Genomic DNA, 20,982 nt, shown 5'->3' with positions numbered 1-20,982 from the left:
GATCTTATGCATGGAGCATCATTCAAACAAGTTTGGTGATGTTCTATTGCTTTTGTTTTAGGTAGTGTTAGCTACATGTATGAACTAGAAATTAGGATTCAGTACTCTGGATGTCATTGTTCAGAGCAAATCCATAGTCTTTTATGGCTTTCCTATTTCAGTTATTCTCCATACATGGTTTTTAATCATGGATAGTCACAGTCAGTCGCAAAACAACTTTTTCAAGTAATGTGAAGGTGTTTTGCTGATTGTTGTATCTGATCATGATAAGCTAAAATCCTATACAATGTGGTGATGATGCCGAGATTTAACCCCATGTTTCCAAATTAAATCAGTAATTTTTTAGGCTTTGTTTGATTTTGTGGACACTTTCTTTTCCCCTTTTACTATTTTGAAAATATACATTAAGATATATCTAACAATATATTACATCATATTAAGTCAATGATGGTGAGTAATGTGGGGTGAAGGGAGCATTATTTTTTTATGTTGAAATTGTTTCAAAGTTTGTGTTACTACTGATGATTCTACTCGGAAGTTTTTATGTGTGTTGGACTGGTTGGAAATTAGGAATTTAGGATTATTAAAATGTGGCTAAAAATCAGAGTCTCCTCTGTTATTTTGGTCAATGTTCTCCCCATTTGAGGGTATGGGAAAATTCTACTGGATAAGATTTGTGGAGGTAATTAATATTATCCAATCAAACACGTCCTAGATATTAATGAGTAAATTGCAGGAGTTGAAGGAAAGCCCTCATTTCGAATCATTAAAATAATTCTAAAACAAGCCCAAAAATGTACTTACTGGAAAGTAGAATCAGTTCTTCCCATAGTTCAAGAAATGTTGTTTTGGTTGTGAGTTTGTGATCAGAGAAATGTTTACGGTGTTATAGGAACGGATGTAATATGTTGATTACTTGATTAAGACCGAGTCACGATTGTCGCTATGCAAGTTTAATTTCAAAGTTATTTAAGGATTCTATAATAGTTGTACGACATTAGAATAGTTGGAGTAGAATAGTACGGAGTAGAAGATTATAGCCATTAGTAGGGAGGCATGGAAGAAATCTTTCAATGTATCAACTTTTGAGTAGAAGATTATAGCCATTAGTAGGGAGGCATGGAAGAAATCTTTCAATGTATCAACTTTTGAGTAAAACACGAGAAGTTATGCTCAATGCAGGGTGATTTGGGACAGGAATAATTTGTTCGAATGAGATCACGGATTTTTAATACACCCCTTGTTGATACAGACGATGTTGGTTTGGTCATAGAAAATCCTTGTCAATACGTCCAAAACCAAAATGACGAGGCCTTGTTTTTACACCATGATTCCGCCTCATGCGCTGATGCGAGCAGTGCTGGTAGGAGCCATTTATATATGTAAGACATTAATACACGATCTTTCTTTCTGTTTCGGTATGTGTAAGGATAAATGCATGAGCCAGAGAGTTTTTGGTGAGGGCATACTACAGTAGTATGCAGTGACGGAAAAAAGAAAAGACTAGGCCATCCACTGAAGTTGTGTGCCCATAAGCCCTACAAAACTTTATCAGTAGTCAGTAGTTTATGGATAAAAGATGCTACAATCGTCAGCCACTCTTTACTTGGAGCCATAGTGCTCAGAATAAAGACAACATTGGATAAAGAAAACTGCTTAAGACCAAGAATTGTGTTCCGGAATACTAGAACAGTTGATATTTTGAAAAAATAAGCTGTAATGGAACGATTTGAATACTTGTGATATACAAACCGTAAGTTTAGACGATGGACTACATGGAATTTTGATAAACACAGGAGGTAATAGTGACACGATATAATGTAGCACTATTAGAGGCGAGACAAGGAGTAGGTTCTAGCACAGAATCGAAGGTTCTCACTGATACAGTCCAGACAAACAATGCGTCTTCACTAAGGTATGATGGCAGTTGCTAGTGAGCATTACTCATGTCAAGTTATCCAGCATCTATTGTCTTTTAGATATGTCTCTTGATGACTTATCGCCGTAAGAAAAGCAGCAGCAGCAGCATATGCTGTTAAACATGGGAAAGGATTGCTCCCCATTTCGATAACTTTGCCAACCAAGATGTGCTGTTGGTAGTTTAGGATTTATTCCTCTATGAAAAATGTCACATTAATTTATGTCCTTTTCATGATTTCCTCTTGGTGCTGGAATCTTAAGCAGTGTTATGTTATGTGCTCAAAACTGATACATGCATGTAAGTTGAAATATATGCTCAAGTGGTGGGGAATCCTTCAATCTTTTAATTCTACATATTTTGAAACTTTGAAAGAGACACATCTTTTATGCTCTATGATTTTGCCGTTGAAAAGCCTATTTGATATTTTATTAAGGAATGTTCTCTACTATCATCTTTTTTTTTTTCTACCTGTTTCTGAAATATGGAATCTATTCCTCAGTTATATCCGGTTATCTGTATACTCTTAATTCTGTTTTGTGATGGCTTCAGTGTCACTTCCTGCAGAATCATGTCATGTGACTTTTTGTTAACATGTGATCAGACTAAACATTAATCAATGATTTTTTCACCAACTAGACTAGTATTCGAAGAAGGAAACAAGCAAACAAGAATAGGTGTAGAACAAAGGACGAACATTGTGCTGTAACACATGACGGAATCATCCGTTTAAACCGTCAATTTGCTTCAGAGGTTCCCTTAGGATCAGGGTGTCAGTAGGTTTAGCAGCGCAAGAGGTCACGTGTTGGTCATCTTACGGAGGGGATCATTCGTCTTAAGTATAATTATATACACTAATTATGTACGCGTTGTAATATTATATTTCGACACACTCAACTAGCAGCATATAATATCAAAACTCAATCTTTGCTAATGTCCCCAATTAGGAGTGGTTTCAACAAAAAAAAAAAAAATAAAAATAAAAATAAATAAATAAAAATAAATAAATAAATAAATCTCCCCAATTAGGAAATGAAAATTATACTGCATAGACTTTTGTTCCCAAAATTTTCTTCCCTGCATCAGAAAAATAATTTCTCTTTTGCCTGCTGCACTGCATGTGAGTTGAAATCACCCCAACTTGATCCCAGAGCTTGTCAGTTTCTATCACTTGTATATTATTGTAATATCTATCCCCACTTTCTTAGCTAAAAAAATTCAGAATATTATTTCAGAGTTAATCTCCACCTCACAAATATTTTTTGATGTTTATGCTCAGCAGAATCCCTGACTACTGTAGTGTACATATATTGCGACTTAATGGAGAGAGCTAAAGATTTTTAAAAAAAAAAAAATTAAAAACAATAATAATAAATAAATAAATAAAATCCAACAGTTGAAACTAATAAATAAAAAAAATAAATAAATAAAATAAAATAAAAAGTATTGTATCTGTTCACAAATAATCTTCTTGTATTCTTTTTTTTTTAATGTCCACAAATGTCATAATTAATCCGTGTGATGTGGACTCCCACACTTTCATCCCCTAACATGTTTACTTGACTATACTAAATTTCTAACTATGTGCTCATTAATGTGGAGTTCTCTATTAACTTTGTTTCTGTCACCTTTTCAACTTATTCTACCCAAATTTGTTAGTATCTGTACTTAAATAAAGTAGAAAATTATTTGTAGATGAAGAGAGTAAATTAGATGGGTGGGGGACTGTTATCTAGGGAAATAATTGTCAATGACAGAAGAATACAAAAGGGGGTGAAAAATTGCAGACTGCCAAAAACAAGAGGAAAAAAAAATAATAAAAATGGAAGGATGTGCACAGATAACTGGTAGTAAGAAAGAGGTGGCAGGCATAAGCAGAGGAGGGCAGAAAGGGGGGTTGGAATTTGGGAGGGGGGGTCCTTTAGAATTAAGGAGTGGTGCCTCAAAAACAGAGGGCATTCGCACTTGGTGCACCCATTCTTGAGACACTCTAACCCTTTGCTCTATTACGAGGGATACAATTTCTATGGTTATTATTGGAACACGTTTTTTGTTGCCTTTTTCTTTCAATGTTTCTCTGTTTTTGTTCCATCTGCCTTCTTCTTATATGCCCAATCTTCTGTCATTTTTTTATTTTTTATTTTTTTATTTTTTTTACCACCACACTCTCCACCACCACCCCCCCCCCCCCCCCCCCTTTTTTTTTTTTTTTTTTACATTAAGGGCCCTCCACTGCACCATGCAAAATTGCAAATTTAAATTTAATCTTTGATTGTTGTAATTACTCTGTTTTTTAAGTCAATGACTCCTACCAACCCACAATCTTTTACCATCACGTACACGTTTCTCCTCGATTATAGTACTCCATCCGTGTGTCATAATATTACGATATTATGGAATATTTACAACAGTTTAACTATAGGTTGTCCATGAATAAGTTTGGAGTAAACATAAAATACGGTCCCTAAATTTTGTTAAAAGTTTGATTTTGGTCCTTAAACTTTCAAATGTCTGATTTTGGTCCCTCAACCACCAATAACTCATCAATTGTAGTGGCTAGTATAATGAGTCAGCAAACTTTAGAGAACTTGCCTTATTTTATTGCTGACTGGACCATAGTTTCGAGACTTCAAATGCTGACTGGACCAAAGTTTAGGGACTTTGTCTTTTTTTTTTTTTTTTTTCAATTGCTACTAAATATGTTAATTAACCATATATACTCTCAATTAATCTAATACTATTATTTCCGAGTTAAGCATAAGAGAAGGACTTCACTTTTTAATTTTTTCACCTTTAAGGACCTCCCACTTTTTTTTTTCACCTATGAGGACTTGTGGTTAACTTTTCGGCAACTTAACTCAACCTTAACTCACCGGAGCAAATTATTTTATATAAAAAAAAAGTCCCTACTAAATTCTTTAATTATATATATATAAAGGTATACTTTTAGCCAGGTCACGAGACAGTGACACTTGACATTTTAGTTTTTTTGACAAGTGTCGCGACACGTAAGCAATAATTAAGTATTAGTATGACATGTTGGATTTATTTGATATATTTTTTATGAAAGAAAAAGTTATATTTTTTATTAGGTTAAAAATTTGGATAGATTTTATAAGATAAAAAAGTTAGTTTAGAGTTTTATTTTTAATAAAATTTAAATAAATTATTAAATTTACAGGATAAAATTGTTTGTTTAGAGTTTTATTTCCGATAAAATACCAATATTTCACAAGTACAAAATAATTATAATTTTAGCCAGGTTACGAGACAGTGACACTTGACGTTTTAACTTTTCACCAAATGTCGTGCCATGTAAACAACAATTAATTAATTTATCATATAAATTTATTTTTGTATCATAATTTTTTTGGAGTGAAGGAAGTAACGTAGTTCAAAACGTACAACGTTCATTTATATTATATTTAAATCAATTGAAATAAAATACTTCACAATCTAAGTATGATATTATTATTGTATGTAGACTGTCAATCGGGTTGAGTCATGAGTCATTTTGAGTCGTATCAAGCCACTTCAGGTCACGAGTTAACAAAATGTTCAACACTAGCCCAAAGTTTCGGATTCAAGTTAAACCAACAGGCTTAGAACAATTTTTTGTTTAATGTATTTTTGACTAATTTTAAGATATTTTATATATCTCAAGCTTACTTTGCTAATTTTTTTAATATTATTTTTTAAGTTAAACATTTTCACCAATATTATAGTCGTTACATGCCTACAACATGATTTAAATCGTCACAAGATCACATCGATTCCTTATATATTTTGAAGCTTGGTACATAGATAAAAAGTTTATCTTAAAGTTTAATAAACAACCCGGGCATCGTACGGGGCACCAAACTAGTATTTTATATGTATTATATATATATATATATATATATATATATATATATATATATATATATATATATATATATATATATATATATATATATATATATATATATATATATATATATATACCAAATTCTTTATATCAATTCTTTATACATTATGAAGTGCATATCATAATTAATTCATTATCATGCATAAATGATGGTTCCTTAATCAGAATTATTTCTTTCTCATTCTTAGACAGTTGCTCCACCGTAACCACGTCGGTGGACTTGCTGACCGACGTTCTAAGCTAGTCAGTTCACACTGAGTGATATATATATATATATATATATATATATATATATATATATATATATATATATATATATATATATATATATATATTCCTTCCTCAATTTGTTTGGCGTATGAATAAAAGAAACCCCAAAACCCCAACTTGTTTCCTCTAATTTTCTCTAGCTCTCCCCTTGTTTGTATGACGAAAAAGCCACAACAACCACTATCATCGTGAGTGTTGATGGACTTAAAAAATTATTGTGTGTTCAATTATAATACCGAGCTGCTGCAATTTTTTGGTTGATCGGTTTTTATGGTGTATTATTTGATAAGGTTGATGATATTTGATTGTTTTGGGGTTTATGTGGTTTTAGATTTAATGAAAGTTTTATTTACTAATTTTGTTTCTTATTATTTGCAATAAAAAGGTTATTATTTGTAATATATATATATATATATATATATATATATATATATATATATATATATATATATATATATATATATATATATATATAATCCATTTGTTATAAATAATAAGAAACCGAAGTAGTATTTTTTTTTCATTTTTTTTTTATTTTTGGACAAAGAGACTTGATGAAAGTTTGATAATTTGTGGCATCTGTTTCAATAATTATCCGAGTTAGTGTTGGATTTTGGTCTTCAATAGAAAATGTTGCAATGGAGGAAGAGAAATTGTTCACATTTAAATTTTAAATTTAAGTCCTTAAAGTGAAGAATAAAAAAGGTTAGAGGTCCTTAAAAGGTGAAAAGTATGAAATGTTAGGTCCTAGAGTTTTGTTTACTTACTTATTAGTGATGTCAGAACTTAATGCTTAACTCACCTTAAGTTAACTTAACTCCATTTTGACCGGAAATCAAAACTTAGGTCCTCAAAAGTGAAAAAAAAGGGAAATTCTATTTGGTAAACTCGAACTTTTTAATTTTCTCAGTAGTAAACGTTAAAAAAACTTATTATCAATGGTAAACCCTAATTACCTATAATAGTCAAATGGTGACATTAATGATGTTTATATGCAATTATAAGCCTAACCATAGTCAAATAAAGCCTAACCATGGTTAATTATTTATTTTTTAATAGTAAAATTATATTTAAAAAAAACAATCCCCTTTCTTGCCTTGATTTCTGGGTACGGGTTCCCGGTGAGGACCACCCCTCTTCCCCCAACCAACTACCTGGCACCACCCCTTCCCTTCTGCCGGCGCTCAGCGGCGACCTCACCCCTCACCTCCGGCGCTGCTCCACCCATCCTTCCCACAGTCGTCCTTTATTCCCTCACCCACACACTCACAATAAAAAACTCACAAAAACAATCCAATCAAACCAATTCACAAAACTTCAGACCCTTTGAAATTTCCACCATTATCAAGCTGTTAAAATGAAGAAAAAAAAAGCAAAAAAGAAAGCCAATAAGAATCTGAATCTTGTTATATATCGAGAAATGCGAGGCCCTTATAATTACTTCAGTGGTCAATTTGCACGAGTTGTTCCTCTTGGAAGTTAGGATCTTTCGACATCATAGTTGCCGACGCATTTCGGGTGGTTATGGATTTTCAGATGAGGATTTTGGGGTTGAGGGTTGCGTTTTGGGGTGGGGAAGGAGAGGGGATCTAATCGATGCAGGGAAAAGGGAAGGGGTAGTGAGGCTTGGGGTATCGGGATAAATCTCGCCGGCGGGGGGATGAGTCGGCGACCATCAGGGGAGCGTGTGCAAAGGGGATGGGGGTTGCCGGCTGGGGGGATGAAGGCTGTCGGCAGTAGCTAGTGGCAGGGAAGTTGGGTTTTTTATTTTTTTTTATTTTTTTTTTATAAAAGGCTAACCATGGTTAAGGAATCAGTTACTTATTTCATTAGTTTTACCAATGAATTATCAAAGGTAATTAGGGTTTACCATTGATAATAAGTTTTTTTAACGTTTACCACTAAGAAAATTAAAAAGTTCGAGTTTATCAAAGAGAATTTCCCAAAAAAAAAAAAGTGGGAGGTCCTTAAAGGTGAAAAAATCAAAAAGTGAAGTCCTTCCATTATACTTAACTCATTATTTCCCTTCAAAAAAAATCTAATACTATTATTTTATTTCTCTATCTAATCTAATATTAAATTTATTTAATTACCCACATTAATTTTAATAACTTTATGTTTCTCTTTCCTTAACTTCTTACCTTCCCCATTTTTAAAGCTCCACCACCCTACATATCCAACCTACTTCCATCAACACCACCCTCTCCCACCGAAAAGAACATAAACCCCCATCGAAACCACCAAATTCCCCACTGTACCACTCCTACTAAAATCACCCAAAACCCAGCCACTCCTTACGAAAACCACCAAAACCCCCACCAACACCATCAACGAACCACCAACACTGCTGCCATAAAAAACGAAATACCAAAACCATCAACACCCCAACCAAAAACCACCAAAACCTCTATCACTCTCACCAAAACCATCAATCACTCTCACCAAAACCATCACCACTCGCATTAAGATTGATTAATACCCCCACCACTCTTAGCAAAAATCACCTACATCGCCACCACTCACCGAAAACCACCACCTCTAGATCTTCAATGCATCTAGATTTATATTATATCCTCAAACTTCAAGGTGGTGGTCGTCTTGTGAACTTGACATGGGTTAATCCTTTAATTTTTTTTCTTAAATACAAAACTAATTGTTTTCGATTTGATTTTTTTTTTTTTTTTTTTTTTTTTTGTTAAATTTGACTGGCTTTTCTAGTTTTGTTGAAAATTTTGAGTTTTTTTTTTTATTAATTAGTTTTAAGACAGTTGTGGTGTTATGATGGTGATGGTGGTGGTTTATGTAGTGGAGGTGGATGTGGTGGTGGAGGTTACTATTGTGGTTTTATTTTTAAGGCAAAGCGAAGACCAAAACCCGTCGTTTTATTTTTGTGGTGTTTCATTGCGCTACGTGTCTTGCTGAGTCCCTTAAATTTCCCCTTAAAAAATATCTAACACCAAGGTCCCTAAACTTTCACCATTCTTAATATTAAATGACATGTCATATGGACAAATTCCCTAAACTTTCCCTTTCATTTGACAACTCAGCAATTTAGTCCCCAAACTTTGCCTAGTCATCAATTTTTTCGCCGGAATAGGTCTTTAGTGGCGGTGGAGGGGTCAAAATCAGACTTTTGAAAGTTGAGGGACCTAAATCAAACTTATACCAAAGTTCAGGGACCGTATTTGGTCTTTACTCAATAAGTTTGACTATTAAAAATACAATTATTTATTCGTGAAATTTTAATGTCAATATTTGTAAATTGTACCTTATTTTTCTTCTTTGAAAGAGTGTAAAATGCATTTTGATACCGGTCCAAAATATATATTACACAATAAAGTATGTTTTTGTGAAAAAGTTCTAAATAAGGTGGGTGCATTTGGTTGGAGATTCACATTGTAACTTTCAACTCGAATCTTCTCAACTGTAGGTATTTATGTGAGAGAATCCCCTGAATATATCATATACTTATATTACATCGGTTTCTATTTATTTCAACATTTATAATAATTAGATACGTCAAATTATATGCAACAAATATTTTTTTCTTTACTTATTTTTAATTTCTTTCTATCTTTCTCCTCATCACATGTAACTCTATTTTTTTTTTTTTCACTCCATTTACCTACCACACATTAACAAATTTTACCAATGTCACATCGTTACACATAAATTGAAACAAAGGTAGTATAAATAAAAATAATGTGAATAGTGTAAATTCAAACATCTATAAGTAATTTGAAATGAAGGGATTGGAATAGTTACATCATCCCAACATTTTTAGTTAAGCCAGTTATGGAGTATAAAAATTATATTTGATATCAATATTTTCTTTTATTTTGAGATTTGCTACCTCTAGACAGCTCAATCCTAATAAGGTGGGATCATGAAGGGATAAAAAGGGATCTTAGCCCATAAAAATAAATATGGCAAGAAACTTTACAAGATAAGAAAACGACCATCACAATACCTATCATGAATTTGGAGGTAATGTGAATCAAACTTAACCTCAAGGTTGAGAGGTGGAACTTTACCTTTGAAACTCTTGATTCTCACCCTTTATTACAATCGAACATTTATTTTATACTCTCTTCATCTTGCAATTTTTAAAAAAGAGTGTACCGAAATTTTCTATACCTTTATTCTTTTTTATCCATCATGAAATACTCTTAACATACACTTAAAACAACATCATTTGTCAAAGTTAAGTTATATACTTCCTCCCATTCAAACTTTAATGTTATGATAAATAAAGTATATACATTCTAAACCATCTATTATTTGATGAATATCAATATTAATTCGGGTTGAATGATGCTATAATTTAAAAAACGTAACAATTTTTCGCACATTCTAAACTAGTTAGTATGTTATGTAAAGTCTCATTAGACTTGGAATCGTACTTAAAAACAAATTTATCGATAATTTTGTTTTAATTATTTTTTGGCAGTAGAGAAACAACTAAAAACAACCCTAATTAATTTTATCATTAATAGTCCAAGAAAATGGTTGTCAACTAGGCCACGTTGACTCTCTTGGTTAAAGGACTCAACCAAACACGTTTACGTACACTTATCTGATATGTGAAACAGGCAAAACGTGAGAGTTTAGGCATAGGATTATAATTATCCTTGTTTTTCTACTTTAAATTTTGCATGAAATACTTTAATATCGTCAAGTTTACATCGAATATTAAAAGGTCTACTTAGTCTACAGTAGTTTAACTATTTTAAGTTGTTACTTCATGATCATTGGGAAACCTCTTTTGACTAATAGTACTTGAGTTGTTACTTCAAAAACAGCTAATAAAAATGAAATATACCTAATTTCTTGTTTTTATCTTATTATAGTGATGCTGTATAATCTTGTAATTATGCTAAATTATATAATGTGTACAAATATAAAAGGTTAAACTACATTATTCAGGAGGTGTGTTTCCTGGTGTTAAATTTGGTTTCATTCTAATTTTAAGTATGACAATGTCTTGTGGAGTATATTTGTGCAAGTGCAACATCTTAGTTGACTTAATTTATTCCTTTTTGTATTGCTTTGAGTAATTTAAATGATTTGTAGGAGTCATTTTTATCTATTAAGATTAATTAGTATCCATGTCTATACTAAACACTAACATCTCTCAATGTTACTCTCTAAATACGGAGTTTCTAGGAGGCGTAATGAACTGTAATTTTCCATAATTATTGTTACAAGGGAAAGCTTTTATGTTTCATAACATTTTGACTAAATTTCCCTTTTACATATTTATTACTTCCTTTTATTTTATCCACTTTACATTTTAGTCGAGTATTTATGAAAATTCAATCAAATGATTTTCAATGCTTTTGTAAATGTGATATTTTCTCCCCATCAACCAAATTTAGTATATATATGTGACTCGCAATTCTGGACGTAGTGAGTACTCATATTGACCAAAACACAAACATTACACTTTATTTTGAACGTATAGTAGACTAGTAGTGAGTATTCATATAAACCAAAACCAGCCCCGTTCTTGGAAATTTATGGGCCCTAGGCATAATGTAAAAAAAGGGCCCTTTACGTAACAATCTTTTTTTACACGCAATAGCTTTAAATATAAGATAATGAAAATCGCTTATATTATTTGAATAGTAAGTCTCCATACACAATAGTGGAGTAATAACTTTGCATAATATTTCGGTAATTGAATAAATATGAAACGGTGTAATCGAAAAGATTAATATTTTGGAGCAAATACTCATAGAAACCGGAAGATTAGAAGAAGAAGTAAAGAGATTATATTGCATTGTTATCTCCACCTAATTGACATCTAAGTAATCACAAAGTCTTATATGTAGCTAGCCACATGGTGTGGCCACTTCACATAATCACATACAAGACAATTAATTAAGTAATAGAGGGCTACGGTGATGAGTAAATGGGGTTACCTTAACGCGTATGTAGGTTACTTAAATGAGAAATAGGAGTTACTCACTTAAATAAGTGGAATTATTCTTTCATTTTTAAAACAAAAGAATATGGGTTACTCGAATAAACAAATGAAATTACTTATTTCTAATTTACTTGAATTCAATTCACTCATTTAATGAATTTGGGTTACTTTTATGGACAACACGAGGTTACTATTATGAAAAGTTGAGGTTACTAATACATATAAATGAAAATTACTCTTATAAACTAATATGGTCACATTGTACAACTAGCCACATACAAGACTTACCCGTAAGTTAATTGCTAACTAAATGCAGTAATTATCTTTTTAAAAAGTAGGTTTTTATTTTTTATTTTTTATTTTATTTTTTTAAACGAGTAAAAACTACCGAGTAAGATTTTAAAGCTATGAAAACTGGTTTTTTTTTTTAAAAAAAAAAATAATTTTTGGACCCCTTTATGGCGTGGGCCCTAGGCAGTCGCACTCAAGGTCTATCCCTCCGGGCCGGCCCTGACCAAAACATCAAACATTACACGCGGAGGCCCTGACCAAAACATCAAACATTACACTTAATTGTTAGAGCCACATTTTCAACTTCATTCATGCCATTGGCTACACTTGCTAGCTCGAGCCTAAGGGCCAAATAACTTGTTGTCGATGTTTTTATTCTTGGAATCTAGTAACAAGCATTACAATACACCCTTATAATACATACATTGATACATATACTTTGTACAACCAAAAAAAAGTAAACGACAAATAAGATGGGGCAGTAGCCCGTAAAAATTATATAGAAAAACTTGTCGCTACCTCAAATATGGGATCACAAGTATACCCTAAATTGATGTTTTTTTTTTTTTTTTTTTCATTGTTGACACTATTATCCGTTTATGATGTATGACCTTAATCACATGGTTAGTGGGAGCAAACACCAATACACCATGCATGTTTTTTTCCCCCACAAATAATCCAACTTGAAATAATAGTCAAATAAATAATTTATTTGCTATGTCCACTAATAAATAAACTTCTTGTATTTTATTCATTTTTAGTTTGTCCACAAATAAACTTCATGTTTTTTAAATTAGATTTTATCCCTCAGCTAACTTTATACTTGTATTTTAGATTATGTAGATCATTTTACCAGTCCACTAGCTAGCTATCCTATAAAACAAATTTACCCCACCTTACTAATTTCCTTAATATTTTAAGGTCCTTTGGCAAAATTTGATCTTTTATAGGGCTCAAGAACATCTTCTTCAAAACGACAATTTTTCCAAGATTAGATCGTCATCTCAAACTAACAATGTTTCCAAGAGTGGATTGTCGAGCATCTTCTTCAAACGACAATTTTTCCGAGATTGGATTGTCACCTTTGACAATGCTTCTGTAGACACCCAAATGTGTCTCCCCAAAACCAAACCCAATGATAATTACCTTTCGTGTCATTTTATTATCGAACGAGGTGAAAGTGTGAAAAGCCTAGTGATGTGGATGTTTTTATTAAAATATCTCTTCTTTCTGTTTTTGAAAATATTTCTTTTCTTACCCTATTTTTGAAAAACGTGCAGTCTAGTTTAGTTTGGTCCATGATATGGGTCCAATAATAGTGTATTTGGATGGGTTTGAAAAGACCTTTCCAACGATATATTATAAGCCCAATTCCGATGAATAATGAGAAAGTTATGGCTAAAATACTTAATCGGGGCCCAAACCAGATTTTACCTACGACCCAATGATCATGTGGAGGATCCAAAGGTTTAATACCATTCCTAAATTAATTCGTATTTTATTAGAAGCTTCTATCAGGTTCTAAAGGATCTTAATTATCCTTTTTTAAAAAGATAAGATCAAAAAATTCGAAATTTAATAAAACTTCTCTTTTTGAGAGTCCTTGTTCTGTGCGAAATAGTATTTGTTCAGATATTATTTTCGTGCCTCATAATCTTTATCCAAATCTTAGATTTTTTTATATATCTTGAAATTATCTTTCCAATGATATATTATATTATTAATTCAGAGCTATAACGAAAAAGATATGAAAGAAATACAAAGCTCTATCCAAAACTGACATCTTTCCACTATTTCGGCTATATAATTTTATCTACAAAAGATTTTAATCTGATTCTAATTGGGTTGGAAAGTAGACATCAAAATCTTTCCAACGACATATTATATGACCTATTTGGACTTCTAGATCAAAAGATATGATAAAAACAAAAGCCGCAAAAAATGTCCCAGCGCCAAACGACAAGTCTGTCGCCTGGCGCTAATACTGTCGCCTGGCGCTGCTCCTGTCGTCTGGCGCTAACTCCTGTCGTTCGCGAAAAAAGGTTTTTTATTCCGAGTAGGACTCGATTTCTTTTCGATCTGTTTCCGGACTATTTCTCTATAAATAGGGTCCTAAACCTCTGTTTTTAATCATCAACAATTCACAACCATCATCTCTCCATTCTCTCTCTAAAAGCTAGAAGCTTTCTCTCTCTCTATTCTTTTTCTAAACCTCCCCTCTTATAAAATTCCTTATACATTAGATCTAGACACACCTAGCCAAGTTTGAAGTTGCCTTCGCCCTAGACGTGAAAGGTTGATAATTTCTGAGGGTTTGGTTCCAAATCCCTATTTCAATTATTTGATTTATTTATTTTCCTTGAAGTTACTAACGTGTGTATTTTGTTATTAGAAAGAGATACGAGGTATCCAAGTAAGTGATTTAATTACTTTAATTGCTTTATTGATCTTTTGATATAGAAATCATGCTTAGATTATTTTGTTGATTCCTAGTATCATGTTAGGATGTTTTATTGCTTCCTAGTATCATGTTTAGGGTAAGAACTAAAATTTCTAATATCATGTATATTATTATGATGCTTCCTATTTCTTTCCTAAATATCATGTTAGTGTCATGTTAGGGCTAATTGATCTTTAATGTTTAGTAACATGCTAGGGTTTGTTATTAATCTTGTTAGTATGATGCCTAGGATCTTGCTAATATTATTATACTTTGAGATTGAGAATATTATTATTATGGTGATGAATGTTATTATGTTGCTTGATATTATATTTATTTATTGTTGTTGCTTGATCACGCCCTCTCTTGCAGGATTAAAGGGAATTTGTACTTGTAATCACGCTTAATAAGATAATTAATAATCTTGTTTAGGCTAATATGATTATAATTCAAGTGATCGCCAATAATAGTTTTGCTTGTGCATTAAATTCAACCAACATAGATTAAACAGGTTTAGGTTTAATTTATTGGTTGTATGTTAGTCAGAAAGCGCACATGAATACGAGAAGAATAAAGTAGAGGCCTATTTAGGGCAAGTTCAATCTCTATTAGGTTGGATTTGTACCTTCATCCCCGAATATCAAGTCATGGTTCAGGACTACTATGGAGTTAGCGATCTCATGGATCGTGAAGGGGTGTAACCTTCAACCTGTGAACGGTTTACAAATTCCTAAAACTTATTGGCGACTTTTTTGCTCTAGCTTCCTTCCCTTTGGACACTATCATGTTTAAGTGTATGATCATAGTGGGGATCAAGTGTGGGATGCTTGAAATATTCCCTCAAGCGTTGATTGTCGTGCTCCTTCTCTATTTGGCAAGTTTTTCCAAGATCGGATTGTCATACATTCATCAAATCTTTGACAATTTTTCCAAGATTGGATTGTCATCTCAAATTGGCAATGTTTCCAAGCATGGATTTTCGTCCTCCTTCTCCATTTGGCAAATTTTTCCAAAGTTCGAATTGTCATCAAATCCTTGGCAATTTTTTCGAGATTGGATTGTCATACCCCAAGTTCCCTATGGCAAAATTTCCCAAAGGATTGTCGTAGGTCTTTATTCAACTTAATATTTTGGCAAAGGTTCCTTAAACGCGGATTATCATTCATGTCAGAAGTGGCAAATTTTCCCAAAGTGGATTGTCGATCAATTCTTTTTTGCAAATGTTCCTAGACGCGGATTGTCAATATATTGTGGAAATATTCTCCTAAAAAGATTGTCACATACCGTTGGCAAATTTCCAAGGTGGATTGCTTTCAAGAGTTATGTTCCAATGCGTGGATTGACGATTGTAGCAAAGTTATTATGGCAGATTGTTACCCAACATTGGCAACTTTTCCCAAATTAGATTTTGGCAAATTTTCTGAGATACGGATTGTCGTTTCATCGTAGCAACATTTCCTAGGACGGATTGTTACGCGGCATTGACAACTTTCCTAAACCGGATTGTCGCTCATCATTTAAGAGTTGCGTTGACAACTGCTCCTAAAGAAAAAGAGGATTGTCACCACCCCCGAAGCACGCATTCAACAAAACGAAGCAACAACAAACTGAGGATCACAAGGTATCGAGGTCTTCGACGACTTTCCCTAGGATGTAAAAGATTGTCACAACAAACTGAATATGGCTACAAGAAGTCACCTTCAACGATGGCGTTCCCTAGCTTGTGGAGGTCGTCACAACAAATGCAGCAATAAATTGGTTACTTCAGACACGTGTGCTCGACGGTGCAAGACACGTGTGCTCATCACAACAAACTAACGCTAGTTTGCAGGTATCGGCGTTACAAGAATGATTTAGGATCGCAGAACGTTCTGAATCATTCTCCGTCCCTATTGCTACTTTGACTTTTGTTTTCGAAACTTACGTTTCTCCAAACTCAGTCAAAGTGGGGGCTTGCGTAGACACCTGATTGTGTCTCCCCAGAAAACCAAACCCAGTGATGAATTCCTTTCATGTCACTTGATTATCGAACGAGGTGAAATGTGGAAGAGTCTCTTGATGTACCTATTTTTAATAAAAATACCTCTTTTGGTTTTTCGAAAATAATTCTTTTTATATTTTTTTTATGGAAAATGTCCAGTCCAGTTTAGTTTGATCCATGACATGGGTCTAATAATAGTGTAGTTGGATGGGGTTCGAAAAGAGCGTTCCAACGATATATTATAAGCCCAATTCCGATGAATAATGAGGACGTTATGGCCAAAATACTAAATTGGGCCCGAAATGATTTTATATGTGGCCCAATGATCAAGTGGCGAGCCCATTGGTTATTATTTCTAAAGTTATTGGGATTGACTTTAATCTTCTATGATAATCTAGAAGGTTATTTTAAGTTCTAATGGAATTAGGATTAATAATTCTACTTTTTTTTTTTTATTTAGAAAAGATAAAGAATTTAATTTGAATAAAACAAATATTTTAATGATAAATTGATCTTAAATTAATGATAAACACGGAGTCTAATTGTCTAACTATATTAGGGGAACGACTCCGTACAGCTGTTTTATAGTAGCCGCACCATCGAGCTGCGAGGAGTCTATCGCGGCGCGATAGGCCTATCACATCGCGATAGGGGCAGTTTTAATTCGAGTCAAATTCTGACTCTTTTCTAAACGTTTCAGATGTTTTCTCTATAAATAGGGGAGTTATTTTCCCATTTTCAATCATCACCAATCATCCAATTCTATTCTCTTATCTCTTTAAAGCTAGAAGCTTGTTCTTTCTCCCTCTTTCTAAGCCTTCTCTTTTCAAACACAATACTGCATTCACGAGTCTTAGACACATATAGCCAAGCTCGAAGTTGCCTTACCCTAGACGTGAAAGGTTGATAATTTCTGAGGGTTTGGTCCCTGTAGGGAATATTTCAAGTATCCCACACTTGAGCCCCAATGTGATTATACGCTTGAGTATGGTGGCGTCCAAAGGGAAGGAAGATAGAGCAAAAGAGCCGCCAACAAGTTTTAGGAACATGTAAACCGTTCACATGGGTGAAGGTTACACCCTTTCATGATCCATGAGATCGCTAACTCCATAGTGGTCCGGAACCATGACTGGATATTCAGGGATGAAGGTATAAATCCGACCTAAAAGAGATTGAACCTGCCCTAAATAAGCCTCTACTTTATTCTTCTCATATTCATGTGCGCTTTCTGACTAACATACAATCAATATATTAATCCTAAACCTGTTTATCTATGTTGGTTGAATATTAATGCACAAACAAAACTATTATTGGCGATCACTTGAATTAAAATCACATTAGCTTAAACAAGATTATTAATTATCTTATTAAGCGTGATTACAAATACATATTCCCTTTAAACCTGCAAGAGAGGGCGTGATCAAGCAATAACAATAATAACATATCAAGCAACATATTATATTGACACAACGAATCATCATAAAAATAATATTCTGATCAAAGCATGATAATATTATTAGCAAGATCCTAGGCATGATACTAACAAGATTAATAACAAAGCCTAGCATGTCACTAAGCAATAAAGATCAAAGCTTTAGCCCTAACATGATTCTAATATGATTGAAGAAATAGGAAGCAGCCTAAGCATAATACTACAAAGCAATAAATGACATCCTAACATGATACTAGGAATTAATATAATCTAAGCATGCAAACTAAAGATATATAACAATAAAACAACTTACTTTGTTGCCTCGTATCTCTTTCTATCAAAACAATACACACGTTAGTAACTTCAAAGAAAATATTAAATCAAACAATTAATTTAAATAATTGAAATAGGGATTTAGGACCAAACCCTCATAAAGTAGCAACCTTTCACGTCTAGGGCGAAGGCAACTTCAAACTTGGCTAGGTGTGTTTAGAATTCGTGAATGCGGTAATGTGTTTGTAAAAGGGCTAGGCTAGAAAGAGGGAGAGAGAATAAGCTATTGCGTAAGAGAGAGAAGAGAATTAGATTGTGGATTCCATAAAACGAGGAAATACGACCCTATTTATAAGGAAAAAGATCCCGAAACGATCAGAAAAAGATCGAATTTGATTCGGAGTAAAACTACTCCCATCGCGGCGCGACAGGGCCCATCGCGACGCGATGGTGCCATCGCAACGTGATGGCTCTACTGTTTCGCGATGGTTCACGCGCTAACTCAAAGCCGTATAGAGTCCTTAATCTAATTAAATTAGACTAATTAATGTCCATACTTATCTTTTAAAATCAGATTTAATCTTTCAAAACACTTGTTTTATTCCAAATAAAATTATTTTCTCTTCTAAAAGATACAATTACTAATCCTAATTCCACTAGAATTTAAGATAACCTTCTAGATTATTCTAGAAAATTAAAATCAATCCTAATAACTTTAGGAATATTAATAAATGGGCCCTCCACTTGATCAATGGGCCGTATATAAAACTCATTTCAGGCCCATTTTAGTATTTTGGTCATAAGTTCCTCATTATTCATCGGAATTGGGCTTATAATATATCTTTCGAAAGCTCTTTTGGAGCCCAATCCAACTACACTATTATTGGACCCTCATCATGGACCAAACTAAATTGGATTGGAAATTTTCCATAAATCGAGTAAGAAAAGAAAAGAAATATTTTCGAAAACAGAAAGAAGTATTTTTATTAAAACGACCGCATCATAAGACTTTTCACATTTCACCTTTTTCGATAATAAAATGACTTGAAAGATATTCACCACTGGGTTTGGTTTTTGGGGAGACACAATCAGGTGTCTATAGAAGCCCCCACTTTAACTGATTTTGGAGAAACGTAAGTTTCGAAAACAAAAGTCAAAGTAGCGATAGGGGCGGAGAATGATTCAGAACGTTCTGCGATCCTAAATCATTCTTGTGACGCCGATACTTGCAAACTAGCTTTAGTTTAAACAGATAAAAGAGTTAAGAAACGCGTATCTTGCACCGTCGAGCACACATCTCTGGAGTAACTGAATTTTGTTGTTGTATTTGTTGTGACGACTTCCACAGTGCCTCGTGAACGTCATCTCGCTGGTAATTGATGTTGTGGCTGTGATTTGCCGATGTTGATGAGTATCTTGCACCGTCGAGCACACGTCTCTGGAGTAACTGAATTTTGTTGTTGTATTTGTTATGACGACTTTCACAGTGCCTCGTGAACGCCATCTCGCTGCTATTTGATGTTGTGTATGTGATTCGCCACTGTTTATGTTCACTCGTCTCTGAACAAAAGAGCTTATTTTTGAGGAATGTTCACTCGTCTCTGAACAAAAGAGTTTCATAAGGAGTGTCCACGCGTCTCTGAACAAAAGAGCTTCTTTAGGATGCCCACGCGTCTCTGAGCAAAAGAGATTGAAATGATATGTCCACGCATCTCTGAACAAAAGAGCTTGATAAGGAGTGTCCACGCGTCTCTGAGCAAAAGAGCTTGAAATGATATGTCCACGCGACTCTGAACAAAGAGCGTCAATGTTTTGTTGAGATCGTTTGGTTGGCTGCGAACAGGAGCTTTGCTGAATGATTGTATCCTGTAAAATCAAAGATTTCCGAAAGACTTTGTTGGTGTTTTTCTTAGGCTTGACCTAAGGCTTGGTGTGCTTGTAATTATAATTGCTTTGACTTGAGGTTGACTCAATGTGATTGATTGACTTGAGGTTGACTCATGTGTTTTGACACGTGTGTGTAGACTCAACTAGATGTGATATGACACGACATGACTCAATGTGCATGACTCGTGTGTGCATTGTATTGTAATGTGCTTGTGCGACTCAAAATACAGAAAAACAAAATTTTCCATCATTTTTGTGGAGGGTACTAGGGGTGAGCAAAAATTGTGGGTACCCGGTATTGGAATTGGAACCGGTTAGGACCCGGTGGATCTGGACCCGGACCCGGTTATACCGGTTCCAATTCTGGGTCCAAAATATAGAACCCGGTTATATCCGGTTCCAATTCCGGGTCCTATAATTTTGGACCCGGTACCCACTGGGTACTCAGTTATACCAGTTCTAATACCGGGTACCCGGTCTTGGACCCGGTATTACCGAGTACCCGGTCTTGGAATTGGATTTTTTAGTGCAAAATATGCTATTTCGAATGCTTGGATTGTTTTTTACAGCTCAAATTTGTGTAATCCCAACATATTAATGTACTCATATATCTTTTCTCCACACTAACCCTAAAAGCTCACAGCCTCCATCACT

This window comes from Chenopodium album, chromosome 18 (genome assembly GCF_948465745.1).
Source record: "Chenopodium album chromosome 18, dcCheAlbu1.1, whole genome shotgun sequence".
NCBI lineage: Eukaryota > Viridiplantae > Streptophyta > Magnoliopsida > Caryophyllales > Amaranthaceae > Chenopodium > Chenopodium album.
This window is presented reverse-complemented; position numbering follows the sequence as displayed.